Here is a 14,112-nt window from a genome sequence, read left to right on the forward strand (position 1 = left end):
CAAACATGCTTTGTCTGACGGCAGCCCAATGAGCCTATGGTGCCTCTTCTCAGACAAGAACCCCACATCCCTTAGGGGCCTTGTCCCCACATGGCACTTCCTCTGGGTCTCTGGAATTGGAAAAAGACACATTATCATATGGTGCCTGACATACCTGCCTCTTCTTGTTGGACAAGTTGACTCTGATGATCTGTGTTGTGTGAGCTTTTCCTGGGAAGATATAAATGAACATCTATTCAACCCACATAGGCAGTCAACAGTAGATCAAAGTAACAGTCCCACCCAAATCTGCCCTCTTGAACCAATGATTTATTGGGGTTACTTATAGCAACATGGGAGATGGGCTATTTATAAGAGTACTGTGACTCCTATACGGCCATTGGGAAGTCTTGCCCTAGCCTGGATGATGACTTCCCCATAACCATATAGACAGCACCCCCCCTTCAGTGGTCTTCTACCTTCCATAGACTCTAGTACCTGCCAAGATCAAATGAAGATGGTGCAGAGCTATACACACCTTGGAGGGATGGACAACAGGACCTCTATGGAGTCTCAGCCAAGAGTCTAATGACCTTCCCTATCCCTTCTCTAAGACATCAACAGGCCCAATGTCCAGGGTCTTTGGTGAGCAGTCACAGTTATTCTGATGAGCAGCACAGTGTTCTACAACAGCCTAGGACTCTGAGTACATCACTGTCACCACTTTAGACCTGACTTTCTACAGAAGTCTTTAGTTCCACAACAGGATACTTATCACTTCTGCCCTTGCTCTGAGTCCATACATTGAGTCCTTTGCTGTTTTCTTCAAAGGACAGCCATAGAGTTTAGACAGAGAAATAAGGAGACTAGACCTCAACTTGTGAAGTTTGCAGTCCCTGGACATGCAGTGCCAGCTTTCTATGTGCCTGGTTCTTAGAAATTCAAAGCATGACTATTCATTCCCTGTATGTATAGTCATGTGTAGTTTTGACTCCACATCCATCTTCCCCAAAATACACACACACACACACACACACACACACACACACACTCACACACACACACACAGAGAGAGAGAGAGAGAGAGAGAGAGAGAGAGAGAGAGAGAGAGAGAGAGAGGCTGGGTGGAATGGGAGATAGAGAAACTCCCCTAACACAGCATTTTTTCTTGCTATCAAACATCTTCTAGTAACATTTGCATCACATTTGCTTCCTCTCTTTACCATCTGTAACATGTAGTACATGATAAAGGACACAAAGTTTTCAAAGAGCACCTGCTTAGCGATAGATAAATAAATGAACAAATGAATAAGTGAAGAACTGAAGTTTGCAATAAATTTCTGACAAGGAAGCAATTACAAACTTTTAGAAACCTGGTAGTTTGTGGAAGACTACTAATACTAAATACTGGATGTGTCTGTCTGTGCAACAGCCTTAGAATATGTGACTTGTTTTCACCAATGGAATAGAGCAGGAGAGATATTACTAACTCCTCAGGAGAAATGTTTAAAACAGCTACATATTCATCACCTCACTTGTTTTTCTATGCTCTGAAACTGGTATTTCCTAAACAGGAATTTTCCTTCACCAGACTCAGGGATTCTGTGATGTGATGGAAGAATTACCCAGAATCCTATGACACTGTGAGAGCCACCACAACTGTTACCACTGGTTTGGTTATAGGGCTTGTGTTTTCAGGTTCTTGATCTCTTATTCAAGAATGAAACAAGAACAGATTAGAAATGAGTCTTTGCCAAGATGGACAGAGGCCACATGAATGAAGGGATTTAAGAGCTCCAAATATTATTTTGGGCTTCCTTTATTATTTATGGTGTTTGATTACTAGGGGTTTAACTTGAGTGTTTCTGTATCTTGATTGGCAGGCTCAGATTATGCCAACTTCTGCTAACTTTATATGTCCTTTCTCATAATGTACCTGATTTTAATCACATGCAAGCCCAGTTATGCACAGTCATAGGAAGGTAAACAGGTGATTCTCTCTAAAAGTTTCTTTTGATCATATAGTTTGACTTACTCCACACTTGCTCCAAACCAATCTAGGGCAGATCATCCCATTGCCTGTAGTTTCTGGATTGTGTTCTGGAATGTGTTTGAGTAGAAACTAGGCAATATCTAGAAGTTTCTAGGAGGAGTAACTTTTTTCCATTATTTAAATCAAGGATACATGAATGTGTATGGAGGTGTCTGGGTGGGGGTATCCTAGGTTTTGTTTGTTTGTTTTTGGTGCATTGTTTGGATGGTGTGTGTGCACAGTACAAGCCAAGGTGTAATTCCACATTGCTAAACAATTCCTTATGCTTACATGCCTCAAATTGGTAAAGGAAAGGAGCCATCAATGTGTGATAATCTACTGGCTATAAGTGTTTGGTAATCTTCCTGTATACCTACACCCAGGTAGACTTTATTACATCTTATAGGTGAGGAAAGATTTTCAATTCAAAGCTGCAGTTATGTTTTCTCTAGTTAAGTCTTAATTGCTCTTCTCATCTATGGGCTCTGTTATTGTTTTCAATTGTCCTGGAGTTAGTGGCTTATCTAGGCAGTGAACCTAGGCTTTCTTTCTGTACATGTGTGAGTCTCCTGTCCATATGTAACTGAGTGTTGGCAAATGTGTAAGAGATGCATACTTGGTCTTTGCCCCATAGCTCATGATATAGGACTCCTAAACTCATTAGAAGTTCCTGACTAATAAGGGTGAGAATATTGTATTTTGCTTATTAGCTCTTTTCATTTATACTTGAACTGAAGCTAACAAGCTGATCTTCAAAGGATGAAGGATGGTTACAAAGAGAGACTTGAGCTTTATAGAGTTCAAACTTGCAGTTCTACACTCCTACTTCCTGTGAAGGGATGAGAGATGGAGATTGACTCATTCACTATAGGCCAATGGCTTGATCAATCATTTACTTATCTGCTCAAAAGCATCCATGAGAGTCTTAAGCAGTATATAGTCAAACTTCTAGGCTGATGAACATGGAGAGAGACTGTTCATCAGGAGTGAGTGTAGATCAGTTGCCACAATCTCATCATTAGCTTACAATCCTTTTCCAATTGGTTCTTGCAACATCCATTATGAGGAAGTGAATCCCAGAGTTTCACAAACCTTTAAAATAAGTGATCCAATTGCAGGAGGAAACTAGGGCCCCCACTTCCTCTGAAGTGCATTGTCATGCAGGGCTTGGGACTGCCATCCAGGGTGAGGTGGCAGTCTCACAGGCCTAACCCCTTCAACTCCAGGAAGTAACTGCAAGAGTTTAGGCAAGTGGTAGAGCACACCCTTTGTCCGTGAAGAACTAGAGACTTCCTTGATGTGGAGAACCTCCACACTAGTGTGAGAAGTATTACAAGCTAGCAAGAGAATAACAGAGCATAGGGAATGCCCATGAGAAGGTGTATTAGTCACTTTTCTAGTTTCTGCGGACAGATACCAGACAAACAGAAACTACAGAATGGCAGGGTTAATTCCAGCTCATGGTTTGGAAGGTTTATTAGGATGGCGAAGACATGGTAGCAGGAGTGTGAGAAAGCTGGTCATATTGTGTGTAGAGTCAGGAATCAGAGAGAGATGAGTGCTGATGCTCAGCTCACCTTCTCCTTTTTATTCATTTAGGACCATGACCTATGACATGGTGATGCTCATATTTAGCTCTTTCTATTTCAATTAACCTAATATAGAAAATCTCTTATAAATGCACCCAGAGGAATGCTGATATCTAGACTAGGTTAGCCACTGGATATGCCTGAGAGGGATTAACAAGACTAGATGAATTAAAATGGGAAGATCTTCCTACTGTAGATGACTATTGTTGGCTCCTAACAGCTTCCTTGGGGGGAAGGGGTGAAAAAGTGCAGAGTCAATCACACAGACACCAGGAGTCAGGTAAAGGCAAACAACAGACTTGTTTATTCAGTAAAGTCTTATGTACCCTCCTCCAAGCACCCAGACTGTGTCCAAAATTGGTGACATTGCATAGTCAACCCTTATTGGTTGGGCATGAAGAGGAGCTCTGACAGTGATCTGGTAACCCTTATTGGCTGGACACTATCAGGAACTCTGACAGTACCTGTTGCTAGGCCCTCAAGCAGACTCCAAATGATGAAGAACTCTGGACAGTGACTTTTGCTAGGCCCTCAGGCAGACTCCAGGTTGGCTCATAAGGAAGTACATTATGTACATGCCTCAGTAACTGGTTTGAGCGAATTTTCTCAGCCCTATGGGTCTGTCCTACTACACATGTTATCCACACTAAGTATGAAGGAAGAAATGAGTGGAGCAACAGCACTCATTGCTCTCCACTTCCCATGGATGGAATGTGTGAGCAGCTGCCTTGCATTCCTGCTGCCATGTCTTCTCGACCATGATGGACTGTACTTCAGAACTGAGCCAAAATTGACTCTTTCTCCCTGTTGTCTTTTTTTTTTTTTTCTGTTGCTCTGACAAACATCACAATCAAATGCAACTTGGGAAAGAAGAGGTTTATTTGGTGATATTTCTAGATTTTAGCCCATTACTGAGGGAAGTCAGGGTGGGAACCATAACAGGAACTGATGCAAATACCATGGAGGGTTGCTGTTTCCTGGCTTGCTCCCAGGCTTACATTTAGCTAGCTTTCTTTTATAGCTCAAGCCTACCTGCCTAGGGGTGATGCTGCCCACATCCATCGTCAGTCAAGACAATGGCCACAGGCTGCAGGCCAATCTGACCAAAGCAATTCTTACATTTGATGCTCCCTATAACCCACAAAGTGGTTCCTTTGTGTCAAGCTGATAATAAAAGCTAACTAATATACTCCAATAAACTACTTTTGTCAGGGTATTCTATCACAGAACTGAGAAAATAGCTAATACAGAAGGTAGCAAGCATTGATGTATTATATTCAGGGCACCTGTATCTTTCACAGAGTCGCTCAGGTTCCAGGTCTATACATCGACTTTCTCCTATGGGACAAGGATGATGGCACTTCTGACATCATAACACTATCAGGAAAACAGTGTGAAATTTGCATGTGAAAACCTTTGAAGACATTCTCATCTACACGGGCCAGTCCTTGTGCTCCTCACAGTTTCTATGGGGCAGCTCAGAGCCAGCTGTTTCCACTGAGTCACAGAGCAGAACTGGAAGAAGGCAAACATTTGCACATGCATGAGTCCTCTTGGAGGAAAAGAAAAGTAAATACGACCTGAATTTGAGTCTTCCAAGTGCCATAATTTTCCAATACCAGATAGGAAAAAATTGAATCATAGACTCTTACTACTAAATGAAAAGAGCAAAATCATAAAGCAACTAAAATATAATTTTTAGTGACATGCTTGCTGAAGAAAGTCTCATTTGAAATCTGAATACAGAATAAAAAATGCATTAGAGATGGGAAGACCTATAGCTTAGTACAGCAGTGAAAGCAACTGAGGCCTGAGGGGAGGGGCCTGATTGTCCTCCTTGTCAGCACACCCTACACTGTGTAACAGAGTTCAAGACATCAGAGTTTTGTCTTCCACTTCCCCATGTGTGTGTGCATGTGCGTGTGCGTGTGTGTGTGTGTGTGTGTGTGTGTGTGTGTGTGTGTATGTGAAGATGCACATGCATGCATGTGGGTATGGATGTCAAAGGACATCCCCAGAAGTCATTTTTCAGGCACTACATACACTCCCTTTCCTCTTTCCTTTCTTCCTTCATTCTTTCCTTCCTTCCTTTCCTTTATCTTTCTTTATTCAAAAAGGATCTCTCACTGACATGGAGCTCACCAATCAGACTAATCTGGCTGGCCAGTGAGCCTGAGTGATCTACCTGTCTCTGTCTCCCAAGGGCTAAGATTACAAGTATGCACTGGGAATACACATGAGTGTTCACCACTCCCTCTAGTTTTAAAAAAACAAAGCAAAACAAAAAACTTGAGCAGTATTTTATTACTGTGTTAAATAAGAAGAAACAGCAGAAAGTTCAATAACTACTGCAGTCTTTTTTAATATTTTAACCTTTTGCTTTGAAATTGTGATATAATTATATCATTTGGTCCCTTCACTTTACTCACTCCCCCCTTCTCAGGCATCTTATTTTCATTCAAATTCATACCCTCCTTTGTTGTTGTTGTTGTTGTGTGTAGTCCAAAGTATGTAAATATACTAAATATATAAATACAACCTGCTCAGACCATATAATGCCTTTTTAAATGTAAGTTCTAGGAGCTGAACTCAGGAATTCAGGCTTGCAAGGCAAGAATTTTAAGAACAGAGGCATCACTTCAGTCTGACATCAGAGTTTTCCTGATCCAGGGTTATGTAGTCCTATTTAATAGTATTGTAATATTGTTTATCTGCATCTTTTTAGAACACATTAGTGGGGAGAGCTCATCATTTGCTTCCAAATATCTACATGTGGAACTCTTGCTCTTTCCTTTATTGCAGCACTAGTCCAGGTGAATTCCAATTACTCCATCAACCAGGAGCTAGATTTTGACAGCAGCTGCTGTCCTGTAAACAAAGGCATTCCTTAGGACAACATTGCTCTCATGCTTGCTTTTGTTAAGCCTGGTTTTCAAATCTTAGTTACCTTTAATTATTAGTCTAACCTGAGAGCTTAGAAGACAAAATTATTATATTCCAGCACAACTAATAGGCTACCTAAACAGAGCTTAAAACTTTAGTAAGCATTAAGAAAGTTCCTTTGAGAGCTAGGCACAGTGTTGTATACCTATAACTCCAGTAGTCAAGAATCTGAGGCAGGAGGAACATGAATTCAAAGTCAGCCTGGGATTGATAGATTCTTGTTGCTGAGAGAGAGAGAGACTATCTTTTTTTTTTTTTTCGAGACAGGGTTTCTCTGTGTAGCTTTGCGCCTTTCTTGGAACTCACTTGGTAGTCCAGGCTGGCCTCAAACTCACAGAGATCAGCCTGGCTCTGCCTCCCGAGTGCTGGGATTAAAGGCGTGCGCCACCACCGCCCGGCGAGACTATCTTTTTATTTCTATTATGTAACCATCGTTTAGGTTCCCATGTCCTAGTTAATAACCCCTGACCCAAATTTAGGCAATCAAGCCTAATTAGATGAGATGGGACACAAAAAAGCAAAAAGCAGGAGGGTCACTACTTGGGAAGAAGAGGGGTTCAGTGAGATTGGGTAGGGGTGAAGAGGGGGTGTTGGGCATACATATGAACAAGATTTATTTTATACAAGTGCAGAATTGTCAAAGAATAAATAAAAAATATTTTTAAGTATCTGAGTTAGCAAATCACTTCCATGAAAAAGCTTATGAGTATTTTGAATGAACATGCTTGCACTGATTAAAACAAGATGTAAAGGGTCTGATATCATTGAATTCTAGAAAGCATTGCAAAGCCGGGAGGTGGTGGTGCATGCCTTTAGTTCTAGCACTTGGGAAGTAGAGGCATGTGGATCTCTGTGAGTTTGAGGCCAGTCTGGTCTACAAAGTGAGTTCCAGGAAAGGTACAAATCTACACAGAGAAATCCTGTCTCGAAAAAACCAAAACAAAAAAAAAGAAAGAAAAAAGAATGAAAGAAAGCATTTCAAGGACCAAGCAGGGGCACAAATTTCAGGTAAAAGTTGTGATTATTTGCCAAAATCTGGGCATTGTTAATAAATTTATCTTTAAATAACAAATTAAATAATAATCATAATACAAGGGAAAGATAAGCCTTCATTAATACTCTATTTTAAGTTTTTATCTGTGAGAATAGTAGTAAGACTTTAAAAGTTGGCTCCTTACAGGTAATTCACTATAGGTCTTCACAGAAGCCAAGTAAAAAGCAAATACCACAATACTGTACAGGATCCCCAAAAATAACTTGGAGGAAGCTGAAGAAATTCAAAGCCTAACCTGGTCCCTGCATGTACACAGGCACACAACACACACCACACACACACACACACACACACACACACACACACAGTAGTAATTAACCAAATAATTTAATTGTAATTAATTTATTGTAAGAAACTAACCCAAAATCAGGCAAATTATTTAGGCTACAATTTTTCACTCAAATCAAGATTAAGAAAAGGATGACATTCTTAAATATGCACATTTCAGAAAGGGGAACCCTTGTTCATAGCTGGTGGAAGTGCACACCTTATAGCCATTATAGATATCAATGTAGTTTCCTCATGAAGCTGGGATCTACCTCAATATCGAGTTATATCACTCAGGTTTATACCCAAAGTACTGTACATCCTATTACAGAGATACTTGCTCATGCATGTTCACTGCTCCTCTGTTTACAATAGCCAGAAACTGAAAACTGCCTAGATGTGCATCGACAGATGAATAGATAATGAAAATGTGATACATTCACACAATGTAATATCATTCATCTGCTATGAAAACTGAAATTTATAGGTAAATGTATGGAACTAGAAAAGAACATCCTGAGTGACATAACCCACAACCAAGAATATAAATACTGTATTTTTCTCCTGTGGTGGATATTAGCTTTTAAGCTTTAGATATGTGTCCTAACACAAAGATTAGGTGTCTAATAGGAACTGAGAGGAAGGAGAGGCTCTCCAAAGGAAAAGGAAATAGAATACATTGTTATGGAGAAACAAGAAACTAGAATGGGAGGGCAAAATAGGGAGGAGAATGGAAAAGAAGGGTAAAGGAGGGAATATGGACAGGGACAGCTAACACTAAGGGCCATTTGAAAAAACCTTTAGAAACATACACTGTAGAAACATCCTAAAATATATACATGTAGGAAAGGAATCTAAATACTGTCACCAAATAAGAAGATAGACAATGGCCCAACTAGACATCTCATGCCACCAAGCAAAATCTCCAGTTCTAAGAATGGTCTACATCTTGTTGAGTCATTTACCAAGGGGGCACCATGGAAACCCTCAAATATTGCAGGCAATTGATAAGCTCTCCACAAGTGTATGCAAGGCCATATTGCTGAAGAAAACACTTACTCATGTCATCAAGAAGGGAAAAGTTGAGGTGGTGCCTAACCAGAAGCTTTACTCGTACTGACTAGTGTTCATGGAACTGGAAGGTACTCTGCACGCTACTGGAGAAGAAATGTAATCACCAATATCACCCAAGTAAAACCTGTAACAGTCACCCACCTGCAAGGACACACTGTGAAATAATGGCACAAGTGTTATGGGACATCTTTTTAATTCGATTAGAGTCCCACTCCATGAGAGGGACCCATTCTTGGACATGGCAGAAGTGGTCAGGAACCTAAGACTAGATAGGTCATGAGCCCAGGGAAAAACTAATACTATTATTCCACTAAAGGGGCAAAGCTATAAAATGACTCCTAGTGATATACAGCTATATCCATAGATTGGTACCTTGTTCAACACACACCAAGAAGCTTCTTCTTATAGCTTAATGGGAATTGATGCAAGAATCCACACCTGAACAAAGAGCACACAGTGAGAGACTTTGGAGTACTAAGTTCTAAAATGAATGTCTTCATCACAGCCCTCCACTCAGGGATTTATGTTGAAGAAATGGAGGAAAGATTATACCAGCTACAGGTGATGAATGACTCCAAGGAAACAGATAAAAAAGGACTGATATACACTCACAGAGACTGTGGCAACAAGCACAAAACCCATCAAGGGTTAAGCCAAATGAACTCTAGCACAGAGAGAAGGAAGTGGACACAGGGTCCTAACCCTAACCAAGCAGCTATCTGTAATTGCTACCCTCTAGCAATGGAAGTATCAGTTTTCCCTAGTGCAGTGTTGTTGGGTATATCAACCACACTTCAGGACAGGCCCTGTGCCCAGGAGTAGTTGGCCAAAACAAAATGAACTCTGGTGATATTTTGTTTGCACTCTAACAAATAAAATCTGCCTGAAGATCAGAGGACAGAGTCCTAGATTAAACATTAGAAGCTAGGCAGCAGTCACACACACCTTTAACCCTACCACTTGGGAGGCAGAGATCCATCTGGATCTCTGTGAGTTCAAAGTCACCTGGACTACATGAGATTAATCCAGTCTAAAGGAGAAACAGAGCCAGGTACTAGTGGCACACACCCTTAATTCAGGCACTTGGGATCAGCATCTTCAGTTCCAGTACTTGGGAGTCACCCACCATTAATCCCAGCACTAGGAAGGTTGAGACAGGAAGTGATGTGGCTGGGCAGAGAAAGGAATATAAGGCAGGAGGAGACAGGAATTCAGTGTCTGCTGTGGGATGGTCTGTTTGTCAAGTGTGTTGCTAATTAGTCAATAAATAAAACACTGATTGGCCATTGGCTAGACAGGAAGTGTAGGCGGGACAAGGAGGAGAATAAAGCTGGGAAGTGGAAGGCTGAGGCAGAGAGACACTGCCAGCCGCCACGATGACAAACAGCATGTGAAGATGCCGGTAAGCCACGAGCCATGTGTCAAGGTATAGATTAATGGAAATGGATTAATTTAAGCTGTAAGAACAGTTAGCAAGAAGCCTGCCACGGCCATACAGTTTGTAAGCAATATAAGTCTCTGTGTTTGCTTGGTCAGGTCTGAGCGGCTGTGGGACTGGCAGGTGAGAGAGATTTGTCCTGACTGTGGACCAGGCAGGAAAACTCCAGCTACAAGTGTCCTTTCAGCTAAGTACGCAGGGGCATTCAGTCTGAGGATTCATGGAGACAGAATCTTCCCCTTTCAGCTGAGGAGTTGGCGAGGTAAGAAGTGGCTGTGGTTTGTTTACTCTGATCTTCAGCATTTATCCCTATCTGGCTTAGGGTTTTTATTATAAGACCAATCAGGATTCCTGCAACAGAACTCAGTTGTATTATGGTGGACATTTTATTTCATTTTGATTTGTTTGGGATTTTTTTGTGTGTGTCTTATTGGTCTTTGGGTTGTTCATTTTTATTTTTGTTTTTGTAGTGTGTTTATGTGTCTGCATGTGATTCTTGTATTTTTGATTTTGTTCCTTATTGATTTATTTATTGTTTGTTTGTATATTTATTTGTTTGTTTATTTTTTGATACAGGGTTTCTCTGTGTAGCTCCAGCTGTCCTGGAACTTTCTCTGTAGACCAGGTGGCCTCAATCTCACAAAGATCTGCCTGCCTCTGCCTCCCAAATGCTGGGATTAAAGACATGTGCTACCACCTCCCAGCTTCTTGTTTATCTTTTCATTTCTTTTTGCAAGTGAGAGAAAGGACATAAAGTTGAATAGATAGGGAGGTGTATAGAATATGGGAAGAGTTGTGGGTTTGAATAAAACATGATCCAAATATATAGTATGAATTTTTTAATTAAGAAAAGGGGGCTGGTTGATGGTGATGCATGACTTTAATCCTGGCATTATGGAGGCAGAGGTAGGCCAATGTCTGAGTTGGGGGCCAGCCTGGTATACAGAGTAAGTTCCAAGTTAGGCAGATCTACACAGAGAAACCTTATTCCAAAATACTACAAATAGAATAAATTATTAAATTTTATCATTGCAGTGACTATAAAATATTCATCATATGGAAACATTAAAAATAAAGTAAAATAAGAATATAAGATAATTTAGAATTCTTCTTTATAGGTTAGATATAGGGTCATATATTGTGTTATAAATTCTGGTTGATGTTACTTTAAAATGTCTCTGCTGAGAACTTTAGGTGTTTAAAGTATACCTTTGAAACATGAAAAACTCAAGAATGGTACTCTTAATACCCTAATTCAAGGTCAAAAAATGGTGATGCCAGTTTGAAAGGAGCCGTAGGAAGTTCTGAGAGTTGAAAAGAATAAAAAATTCACAAAGATAAGTCAGTGGTACACCATACAACAGAGGGTGCACCCAAGAGGAATATGGGTGTATCGTTCAACACTCCAAATCGTGGCTGGCCTTCTGTAGTTCTTTTCTAGTTTCTTCCTTTCTTTGCTCTGATAAAACACTGTCAAGAAGTGTGGTCATATTTTATTTGTGCTGAAATGTGGTATTTTATTTGTATGTTAATAAATAAAGTTTGCCTGGAGATCAGAGGTCATAGCCATAAACAGAAGTCAGGTGGTGGTAGCACACGTCCTTAATTTAATCACATGGCAGGCAGAGTCTCTGTGTGGTCAAGGACACAGCCAAGCATCGTGACACATGCCTTTAATCCCAGGACCAACCATAGAGACCTGGAGGTCTGTATAAACAGGCATTGATGAGGAAGTGATGTGGCTGGGCTTAGAGCCAATGAGAAGGCAGAAAAGGAAGCAATAAAAGTGCAGGGAAGACAGGAAGAAGCTCTCTCTTAGGAAGCTAAGTGGTGGTAAGCTAAGTGTTTCTTATTTAATAAGACTGTTTAGAAATTCTTCTACAAAGAAGGAACTTACATAGAAACAGGGTTGATTCCAGCTTAGAATTCCAGGTAACTGTACATGATTGTAGTGAAGGCGAAACAAAAACTGCAAAATACATCCACAGCCCAGAGCACAGAGAGGGGATGCATACATGCTTGCTTGCCTGTGCTCAGCTTCATTACCCACCTATACAGTTTCCGATTCTCTACATACTGAATAGTAACCTTGAGAATGTGCTGCGTCTTCCCATACCAATTACTTAAGATAATCACCATAGACATGCCCATAAGGCAACCCAATGTTGACAATCCCTGATTGACACCTTCTTCTGAGGTGATGGATTCTAAGCTATGCCAAGTTGGCCAAGCTAACCATAATGATGCCAAATACTGGATCATGCACCTACTAGCTGTTAACCCTTGGGCGAGCTGAGTCAGGTGACACTCAAGAGTGTTCTGAGTACTGCTGTGTTCATGTGCATGGTTAGGGGCTAGGGTTTGGGGCCCATCATGGTGTTGTAGTGGAAGAAGGTTGAATCTGAATGGATGCCGAGGATACAAGAATAAGGAGAAGACTGTCAACAGATCAATAGGTGTGAGGACTCATGAGTCAGACTCACCAAAGGGAGCTGAACAACAGAATTGAAGAGGGGGCCATGGCTGTGCTGCTGTCTCTGTGTTACCTCCACCCATTTCACTTCCTCTCTCACATCACCATAGGTTATACACATGTGTCCATAACATGGCAGGCACCCTGTAAGCTTGCTTGTGCATGGTTAGATTGCATGACTGGGCATTTATAAAGTAACACAACAAAACATACAAGCATGCTTTTGTTCAAGATCCACTTCACTCTATTAGTTTAGCAGCTGCTTGTCTTTATTTTAATTTCAAACTTCACCTGCCATACTACTTCACTCTTTACTTGTGCCCCTGCAGCACAGACAGGCCCACTTCTTGACTTCTGCCCAACTGACTCCTGTGTGAGTAGGCTCTTTCTTACCTAATTGTGCATCTGCTTTCAGGGTATAGGGTGCTGTGTTGTGAGACATATACACATGCACTTCTGTGTGGAGGTCAGAGGTGTACGTCAGCTGTCACTCTCAGTTGATCTCCACCTTACTGCTCTTTTGAAGCATTATCTCTCACAGACCATACTATTCATTGACTCATGTTTGTGGGTACAAGAGTGTGTGAGTGCAGGTACATGTGAATGACCTAGGGAAACCTAGAGTGTCTACCTCAGATACTTTTCACAGTTGTTCTTGTTTTTTTTTTTTTTTTTTTTAAAGACAGTGTCTATTTAAACCTGGAACTGGTTGATTCAGCCAAACTAGACAAGAATTCCTCCTCAGTGCTGGAATTAGAAGCATACACCATCATGTCTTGTGTTTTTGTATATGAGGATTCTGGGAACCAAACTTGGGGTCAACCACTTTTTTGACCTTAGTTAAAAATCTTTTTTTGAGAATTTATAAGCAAAAAATATTTATAATGTTTATAATGCAAATTGCAGTCTATAAAGCTAGATTAAACCTGGAAAATACTTTAACAGAGAAACACTGCAATTGTTTTTAATGACGTACCCCTCATCAGTGGTAGGGAAAGCTTTGGGAGGGACCATGAGTAGTCTCTGTCACAGGGAAGGCACATTGAACTTCCAGGAGAACTGGGTCTGTTGTGCAATAGGTCCTGCCAGGAATTCCCCCGCAAGTGTCTGCAGGAAATCTTTCACAGGTTCTTAAGAAACAAAACATCTGCAGGGCATGTTCAAGAGAGTCATTCTGTGTGCTGTACTGCCCCTGTAATTAGCCACATAGTGTTTTTTTTTTCTTTTTCATTACAGTAAACATGTTCAGAATATTTTGATTAA

The sequence above is a fragment of the Peromyscus californicus genome, unplaced genomic scaffold, assembly GCF_007827085.1.
Source record: "Peromyscus californicus insignis strain IS unplaced genomic scaffold, ASM782708v3 Scaffold_14__1_contigs__length_90479793_seg_2, whole genome shotgun sequence".
In the NCBI taxonomy this organism is placed as follows: Eukaryota; Metazoa; Chordata; class Mammalia; order Rodentia; family Cricetidae; genus Peromyscus; species Peromyscus californicus.